The following is a 10,000-nucleotide window of genomic DNA, read 5'->3' as shown; positions in this document are numbered from 1 at the left end:
TTTAGCGTTTTATCCCCCTCCTGGGCCGTGGTGGAGCGCTTTCACTGATTATTCTCGCGGAGTTGCATCATTAATACACTTATTGTGAATGAACATCTGGATGAATATCAATTGTTCATGTAAGCGTTTGGGTTAGGAGCCGAGAGCTAAGAAGAATGCTGTAGTTTATGTGTAACGTCTGCCGGCCCCCCACTCCAAACCCCGCTCTCGTCCCCAGCCCCTGTGTGCCGCCCGACCCCGTTACAACGGCACACCCTCACTCTGTCCTCACCCACTCAACTTGGTATTCTTATACTCTCGTAATACTTACTTGGTTTCGAAACACTATCAACCTGCATAAGAGAAATTCTGTAGCGCTAACTTAAAAAATCCTGGAAAACAATCCGATGGGAAATGTACATCATTAGCTTGACTGGGAATTTAATTTGGCGGGAGAAATTATTTTACGGAATTAAATGTTAACTTTCGTTATTGGCGATAATTGAGGCTTCTTACTTTCGTAAATTCACTTTGGAGGATCAAATACATGGATGATAGAATAGAGGACATTATCAGCAGGTCTGTAGCTGTATTATACACAGTATTTATAAGCCATACAGCTATCGCTAACTTAAGTTCCGCGTGGGGCAGTGAGCTGCAGTGCACAAGAAAGGTGTGTGGCTGCCGGGGAGACTGGCTGGGGAGGAGACCTAATGTTTTCCCTCCGCGTTGGGATATGACGTTTGAAAGATTCGAAATTATTTAGTCGAATAATATTTGCTTGTTTGATTAATATCCGACAGAATGATTAACCTATAATTATTATTTTGAGTTCGAGAACAGGCTGTTCACAAGTAAAATAAAGGGTTGCCGCTTGCTTTAGCCGCGAGAAAGCAGTGCGCCGATGAATGAAGGGGAAGAAACAAACAAAAAAAGATAGCATTGGCTTTGGATATCTAGTAATAATATTTAGAGAATTAATTAAGAAGCATCCATTCGCCAAACAGAGAACATAAGAAAAGATCAGCTATGCTGTTCAATGAGATTGTTCACATTAAAAAGTTCACATTGTCAATCTTGCTGTCTCTAGATTAAATGGATGAACCAAGTCGACTGTACACGGACAATTCGAAAGTTTGAACCTACAACAGAGGGATCATTGGTCAGTGGATCGGTAGCGTTCAGGATGACAGCCGGACAGTACCGCTAGTGAACACGGCAAGGGGGAATTCTGTAATGCCCCCCCCCCGTTACAAAGACCCCCCTCACACAGCCAGCTCTTCAATCGTAACGGCCTAATGATAAGCAGTTTGGTGTTGTGTTTTTGTTGCAACGTCACATATTACCGAAAATAGAGGAAAATATAACCTATTGTGTGCATTTATCTCCCCCCCCCCCTCTCTCTCTCTCTCTCTCTCTCTCTCTCTCTCTCTCTCTCTCTCTCTCTCTCTCTCTCTCTCTCTCTCTCTCTCTCTCTCTCTCTCTCTCTCTCTCTCTCTCTCTCTCTCTCTCACTCCCTCATTTTTTTTCTATCCGTGAGCGTCCTTGCTTGTGCTGGTGAAATATTCATCATGAATGATCCGTCAGTGTGGTCAAGTACACTCCCTTCGCTGCTTCTGATTGTGGAGCCCTAGTTCGTATCGATCTGACGGCTGTACCTCCGCTATCGGTTATTGTCGTGTGTGTATGTATGTGTGTCTGCGTGAGTGTTTGTAACGCACGGTGTAAACTTTATGATATATGTCTATTTATAATAATAACCTTATCCATCGCGATTTACCTATCGTAGGGAGCAACAGTTCTATTAGTTTGAGAGAGAGAGAGAGAGAGAGAGAGAGAGAGAGAGAGAGAGAGAGAGAGAGAGAGAGAGAGAGAGAGAGAGAGAGAGAGAGAGAGAGAGAGAGAGAGAATGTGTAGATAGGCCACAAGGGATGAAAGTAAAAGGCATGGGAAATAGCACGCATTTCCTTTGGGTTGTGAAGATTGTGTATCCGCGAAGCTTTTGTGTGTGTACGCAGCGGGTCACAGGACTGTCTGTTCGCGTGTACGTACGTGAGGGAGCTGTTACTGCTGCATGAACATCGGAAAGTAACCACGGCGTGTGTTTGCTCTCCCTCACGATTATAAAACTGCGGTATAATTATTACTGTGTTTTTTATTTTTTATTTATTTTTTTGGATCGTCACTATACAGAGAAGTTTCTTTAGCGTAGAGACTCGAAACCTTATTAGAGCGAAGGAAGGTTAGATCTGCGTGCGTGTGTTCGGGGGTGGCCGAGGGAGTTCGGGGGAATATACTTATTGACGCTTATGTAGGACCATCGTCGTTGTCCGTAGCGCCAGCTCGTGCTTCGGCGTGCCGTTGGGCTCTTAGGTGATACGATTAAAATTGTACGTGTTGATTACCCGATGGTTTGATCATGGGTACACTCTGCCCCCCCCCCCATTCCTCCCCCCTATGCACTCCTCAACACCTACACCTTGCCCAACCTGCGGGTCCTGGGTTGAAAGGGGTTTTGGAAGAGCAAGGCGTGTCTTCATTGGTATTTTTTTTATAGTCATGAGTGCGCTGTTAAGTCGCTAAATATGGGAATGAAAAGAGCCGTAACATGTGAGATATGAAGACGGTAATCGCTGCTTCCTTTTGTAAATATACGACCTCGAGAACACGTGTTTTCTTTCTTGCTCTCTCTCTCTCTCTCTCTCTCTCTCTCTCTCTCTCTCTCTCTCTCTCTCTCTCTCTCTCTCTCTCTCTCTCTCTCTCTCTCTCTCTCTCTCTCTCTCTCTCTCCTAGTCAAGTTTCGTTTGTATTTGAAGGTAAACGATATTGTGTTTTATTTCCGTGTGTTTACATGTCTGGAATCACGTATGCACATGGCTGTGGTGAATTCTCAAAGTAGACGTGAGCTATTGCAGCTAAGTGCCGGCGGCTGTGACAAGGGTAGCCTCAAGAAGTGGCGAGAATTGTATTACTAGACGTATAAATCTTATCAAGGTAAATGATGTCTTCTTTTGGTGCAGTATATGATGTATGAAGCGAACCCAGCTCACTGCATGATAGGCTATTTTTTCGATTATTTAGTATCACCGTTGCATTTCGTTTATGACTATTTTGTTTATTTTTAGTTGCTCCGTCCTTGAGTTACGGTTTACACTGCTACCAACAAGGGTCATGCTGTTTTAGTATTATCTAGTATTGCGGTAAACGACGTGAAAGAATGTTTGGAGACAGTGGAGTAGTGTGGATTACAACACTCCTTGGCTCTGGCGTCATGATACCATACCTGTAGCAATTTTCCGGTTTTGTGTAGTACAGGAGTACCCTAAGCCTCTCGCGCCCCGTCCACCCGCGGACTCACAATGCCACACCCGCACGCGCCCTCTATCTGTTTATCCCGGATATCTTTAAGGAGCAAGATAGGAGTCATAGATTGTCTCGGTTGTTCATATCTGCAAATCGTGGCTGTCAACATACATTGAGATATCTGCTCCGATCAGCGGCTTGCTACTCCCGCAGACCCGGGGGACACTTCTAGGGTTCCATTTTTGCTTTGTATTTTGATTTTTTTGTGTGGATGCTGTTTGTTTCACGCCTTTAGCAATCGTCTCCAAGTCCTTTAACAAATACCCTAGATCACATGGGGATAATAGTGCTACTACCTTGCCCATGACAGTCGCGCACGGTAAGCTTGATCATGACATGACATTGACGGCTTAGAGACTCAGCGTGTGGTGGCGGCGAGACAGTACCGGAGTGGAGGCAGTAGTGTCGCCGGCGGCCGTGTGGCGGCGCTGGTGGCGTCCTGGCGGGCAACTCGCACCCTAGAGTTTGTGAGAGGAACCCCACGCCAAGTGAACACACGGCTTTTGTCGTGTAGGCAGATTTTCCTTTTTTCTGAATGTATTTGCTTTTTTGAGCGATAGTTGTTTTGCTTCTAGGTGTTTTTGTTGTTGTATTTTTTTACCTTTTTAAAGGCGAGCATTGATGGCTGCCAGCTTCTGCAGCTTTGCTAGTCTCTTATGTGTGTTTTATTTGCACCACATACTGTAGTGTTCACCTGGGGGATAGGGATCCGAAATTTAGCCTTGCAAAATCCGGCAACAACCCGCTTCCACGCAGCAATTTCAAATATCCGAAATTTTGTTGGAGTGACGATCGTTCGGGATATATATTTTTTTAGATAGTGAACTTGAATGCTGGGGAGGAAAGGGACGTTGGAAGGGAGTGGAAAAAGTGCGAATAAGGGTGAGATGAGATCACCAGGGGCCATGCGAATGTGGTATGATGGTAGAATGACGAAAAAACTGTTCTCAAGGATTTAGAGATGCGGGAATAAAGGAAAAAAGTGGGAGAAGGGAGAAGGGAGAGAGAAAGTTAAATAAGAGAAGAGCAAAAGGGGGGGAAAACGAGAGACGGGCACAGAGATAGGGACGATAACAGATCCAAGAACAGAGACCGAGGGAGTTCAGGTGTAGGAAGAGCATGGAGGTTGATCTACACTGCAGATGTAGCGAGCGTGGCTGACTCCTCCACCACACTCGCTCGGGCCACACTAAGAGGATGACGATCTGGGCCCGGCTCCTGGCCACGACCGCGGGAAAGGCTGCGAGGCCGAGGCGAGGGGACGTTTATGTGTGAGGGTGAGGGGGCAGCAGTAGCAGTGGGTGAGGGAGAGGCTATGGATGAGGGTTAGGAGGGGGGGGCGGTGAGGGGCTCTTAATGGGGGAGGGTAAGGCATCGTGTATGGGTGAGGCTGCGGCAGTGGTTGAGTGTGAGTGCGGCGATTATAGGGAAGGGTGGCTGGGTGAGAGTCGGCCTGGTCTGTCTGTGTACGAGGGTGAAGACCGGGATAGAGTTAAGGGTGAATGGTGCAAGGGGAACAGAGTGTAGGTTTGGAAGGGGGAGAGGGGAGAGGGGAAAGGGGAGGGAGGGCGCGGTGGAGGAAGCTCATGAAGGGGGCGACCCACCGCCTCAGAACAAGCGAACATCACGGGGCGAAGGCGGAGGGAGACCGTTTAGGCTTCAGATGAGGGGACTTTTTAAGGTTAAGGGCTGGTGTGGCGTTGGGACATCGGCGCGCACGAGGGGAGAGGAGGACCTGGGGTGTTGTGTGTATGTGGGGGGGAGGGGGGGAGGCGGAGCAATGGTGAGGGAGACGATGAGAGAGAGAGAGAGAAAGAGAGAGAGAGAACATGGAAATTGGTTGGCGAGAATGAGGCGGTTTACAGAAGTGGGTTTAGTGTGAGGGCATGGTGAGGGCGAGAGACGTCAGCCTTCTGAAATCGCGGTGTTAAGGTTAGCTCGGCGTTAGAAGTTTGTGTATATAGGATTCGCGAGAGGGACAGAGATGAACACAAAAAAATCATGGGTCATACTACTATTAATCAATACGAGGAGTTGATTAAGACAGCTGAAGGGGATCGGGGTGCTAGAGGATAGGGTGATGGGGTGGGGGTTGGGGGGTGGGGGGGTAAGGCGTTATGTGTCATCGTCCTCATACAGGTGAAGTGCGAAGGCTTAATGAGTGACGAGGATTTAACGCTAAAGAGCCAGCGCAGACAAACGTTTCTCGTAAATGTTCTAGGGTTTAGTACGAACGTTTATTGGAGCGTCGGATTAGATTATTTCGGAACGATTCGGACGATAACCCATTGCTCTGCTGGAGGAAATGGGTATTGTCTTTGTAACTTGGAGGTAATTTGTAATGTGTCATTTTATTCATACTTCCCTTCACCCTTCCACCCTCTCTCTCTCTCTCTCTCTGTTTATATATATATTATATATATATCTATATATCTATATATCTATATATCTATATATATATATATATATATATATATATATATATATATATATATATATATATGTGTGTGTGTGTGTGTGTGTGTGTGTGTGTGTGTGTGTGTGTGTGTGTGTGTGTGTGTGTGTGTAAATGCTAATGCATGTTCATTCAAAGAGTATTAGAGAGAGTGAAAGTGTATAACAGAAAGAAAGAAGGAAAACAAGAAAGCGATAGAGAGGCGAGGGAGGAAGAAGCACGAGGTAATCATGTTTTGGAAATTTTCGCCAAAAAAGGAAAGTAGAGAAGAAAGATATGGGTTATATGAGCGAATAGGATATATAGAGGCTTTTGCGAAGGGGGAATTGGAGCCGAAATGCTTAGGGAGATCAGAGGCAATGAGAAAAAAATAATTGGGGCTTATGAAGGCGAACCATTACCGAAGCGAAAGGTGTAAATTGAATTTGTTATTGTTTCATTTATTTTCGCTTTGTTTAAAATGGACAGTATTTCTGGGGGAAATCTTAAGGGATTGTAGCCGCGGCGCTCTCCTGTCTTTTACGGCGATTAATGCGGAAGTTAGCATAGTATTTTCGGCTCGGTTGGGATCTTGTAGTTGCTGACACTCGGAGGTCTGTGATTTTTCAATGGATTTTGAGACTAAAATGCGTTTGGGAACGTAAAGCTAAATACGCTTACACACACACATACACACGCACATGCACACGCACATGCACATGCACATGCACACGCACACACACGCACACGCACACGCACACGCACACGCACACGCACACGCACACGCACACGCACACGCACACACACGCACACGCACACACACATACATAAACACACACACACACACACCAACCAACAAACAAACAAACAAACAAACAAACAAACATGTAAACACAGTTACATACGTATATGAAATTATTATATTTGTAAAAAGAAAACAAATGTGCATGAGAACAGCAAACAAAACTGGTGTCAAGTTGTGTGTTTGTATGTTGGTGAGTGTTTAAAGATGGAGAGCGTGTCAGGTAGATGTCAGAGCGGGCGAGAGCCGGGTCTTTGGAAGTCCGGCATTGCAGATCGCGGCGAGGTGGCTCCGTTTTTTGTCGTCCATCTGGGTTAGGCTGTCCTGGGAGAAATCTAATGATTTTATCCTTCTCTCGCTCTCGCTCTCTCGCTTTCTCTCTCTCTCTCTCTCTCTCGCTCTCTCTCTCTCTCGCTCTCTCTCTCTCTCTCTCTCGCTCTCTCTCTCTCTCGCTCTCTCTCTCTCTCTCTCTCTCTCTCTCTCTCTCTCTCTCTCTCTCTCTCTCTCTCTCTCTCTCTCTCTCTCTCTCTCTCTCTCTCTCTCTCTCTCTCTCTCTCTCCCTCTCCCTCTCCCCTCCCCCTCTCTCCCTCCCTCCCTCCTCCCTCTCCTCTCTCTCCCCCCCCCTCTCTCTCTCTCTCTCTCTCTCTCTCTCCTCTCTCTCTCTCCTCTCTCTCTCTCTCTCTCTCTCTCTCTCTCTCTCTCTCTCTCTCTCTCTCTCTCCTCTCTCTCTCTCTCTCTCTCTCTCTCTCTCTCTCTCTCTCTCTCTCTCTCTCTCTCTCTCTCTCTCTCTCTCTCTCTCTCTCTCTCTCTCTCTCTCTCTCTCTCCCCTCTCTCGATTTCTCTCTCTCTCTCTCTCTCTCTCTCTCTCTCTCTCTCTCTCTCTCTCTCTCTCTCTCTCTCTCTCTCTCTCTCTCTCTCTCTCTCTCTCTCTCTCATTCTCATTCTCTCTCTCTCTTTCTCTCTCTCTCTCTTCCCCTTCACTCCTTTCTGCCATCCCTCCATCCCTCCCTCCCTCCCTCCCCATTCCCCTCCTCCCGCCTCTCTCCTTATTCCCCCCTCACTCCTTCCCATCTCCCCTCATTCTTCCTCCCTCCTCCTCTCTCACTCACGCAGTCACTCACTCACTCTCTCTCTCTCTCTCTCTCTCTCTCTCTCTCTCTCTCTCTCTCTCTCTCTCTCTCTCTCTCTCTCTCTCTCTCTCTCTCTCTCTCTCTCTCCCCTCTCTCGATTTCTCTCTCTCTCTCTCGTCCTGTATTTTACATTTATTGATAAAGAGGCATGCGGATAGCCGCATGCAAAGGGCATAGCTCATGATCAAGCGAGGTATTGTTGAAAACACTTGATCTTATGTGCGCACACGCAAACACATAAGCACGTGCACACGTGTATCACATACACAGGTACGCACGCATACCATGCAGTCAGTGACACGCAACACCGCACTTACACATGGGCATACTTTGAATCAAACATTTGGCAAATCATTTTGGTAAATCTTTTGCGAAAGATATTGGCAGAGAGAGAGAGCGAGAGAGAGAGAGAGAGCGAGAGAGAGAGAGAGAGAGAGAGAGAGAGAGAGAGAGAGAGAGAGAGAGAGAGAGAGAGAGAGAGAGAGAGAGAGAGAGAGAGAGAGAGAGAGAGGGGGGGGGTGCATTTTTCTGTGTATAATATAACTTAGTGCAATTAAATACAAACACACACACGCATATGAATAAGTATGTCGAGCAATTCTATAAACAAAGAAAAAAAATAAGGGGTGGGGTAGGGTAGGGAGGGTGGGGTGACAACCGACATCGAAAATAGCGTGAATTATCCTGCAATTATTCTTGTCGGTAATTGCAACTTGATTTATCCAAAAGCATTTTTTTTATGTCTGTCGACTCGTGTCCCAAACGCGTGTTGGAGGCAGACATCAAAAGTTACCAGACTGGCCTTATTTTTTCAGTCGAAACATTATGACAAAAAAGAGGCATATCACACTGGGAAGATGAACGATGAACGAAATGGAAAATGACAGGATGGAGGGAAGGGAGATATTTTGCGATAGTGGCGAACACGTAAGAAAGGAAGGGAGGAAGGAAGGAAGAAGAGAAGAAAGATAGGGAGACAGGAAGGAACTACCTCACAGGATGAGATACGTTGAATAAGATAAAGAGATCGTTCAGAGATGAATGATTTTTTTTACATAAAATTTGAATGAATGTGAATGGAGATATATAGAAATAAATATTTTATCACACTGGCAACAGAGAGAAGTGTTGCCATACTTACATTAAAAGTGAATTGTTTTTGTTATTGTTATGAATGAGCAAAGGATGGTACAAGGTTACTGTTATGTTTTCGTGTTTGTTGTTCGAGGAAAAGAATGGGGGTGGGGGGGGCATGTTTTCTTGCAAGCTGTCGCCAGATTTCTTTGATGAGTGTTACTAGCAGTTCAATCGTTTTTGTTGTTGTTATTATTAATGTTATTCTTACTGTTATTAATGTTGTTATTGTTATTTGTTATTATTATTAGCATTGTTTTAATTACCATTATTATTATTCTTATCATCATCATTATTATTATTATTATTCTTATCATCATCATTATTATTATTATTATTATTATTATTATTATTATTATTATTATTATTATTACCAGTATTACCATCAATATTATTACTATTGTTATTATTATTGTCAGATTATCAGCTTCATCATCATAATCATTATCATTGACATTATAATCCTTATATCATGGTATTTTTCAAAGTTTTTAAGGTTTCCCGTTCAGTTTTTTTTCGCTGGCCTTATAATCTTTGCACATTTTATGTTTCACCAAATGCCGTGGCGTCTTTTATTGCATATTCGTATGTTTTCCCAGGGTCATTCCAGGAGTGTTTGGGTTGCTTGTTCATCACGCTTGCTATTCCGTCATTTGTTTAGCACTAATGTTGTCTCCGAATTCGAGGAGCATTTCTTAGGATGACCGGTACTCATACGTATTTCCGCGCTTGGGTACACGCACACGCACACGCACATGCACACTTACACTCACACTTACACGATGAAAGTCCGAGTGAGCCAAGGTGCTTGACGGCGAAGACTGCGTGCCTCGTGGAGGGTGGGCGACACGAGCAAGATTTCCCACAGGTTGGTGGTCTGTGTTGCGTGATGGGCTCCTGTGATTATAGTCTTCATGGATGTGTTTCCCTTGTCAGGAGGGGATGGGATGGAGATTTCAATGGCTCGGGTTTTTATTTGTCTTTTATTTTTATGAGGGTAATTATGGACTCAAATTGGTGTTTTTTTTCTGTTGAGAAGCGAATAGCTGATGGAATCGACGGCGGATGATTTTTTTATTTTGGTACCGCTTTTTTTGTTTTTCTTTGTTTTAATTAAGGAGGGAAGTGTGACACTGTTTGTGCTTTTGACGTAATGCG

At 45.1% G+C, this 10,000-nt stretch overlaps 1 protein-coding gene across 26 annotated transcripts in view; it reads left to right on the top strand.

Moving 5' to 3' along the window:
- Ssdp (Sequence-specific single-stranded DNA-binding protein) overlaps positions 1-10,000 on the top strand; it is a 171,151-nt gene that overhangs the window by 4,684 nt on the left and 156,467 nt on the right. The window lies entirely within an intron of this gene.

Source organism: Penaeus japonicus, unplaced genomic scaffold (genome assembly GCF_977035675.1).
Source record: "Penaeus japonicus unplaced genomic scaffold, GWHDUDI00000001_assembly GWHDUDI00000011, whole genome shotgun sequence".
Lineage (NCBI taxonomy): Eukaryota > Metazoa > Arthropoda > Malacostraca > Decapoda > Penaeidae > Penaeus > Penaeus japonicus.
Note: the sequence above shows the minus strand (reverse complement) of the source record. Positions and strands in the feature narration are given on the sequence as shown.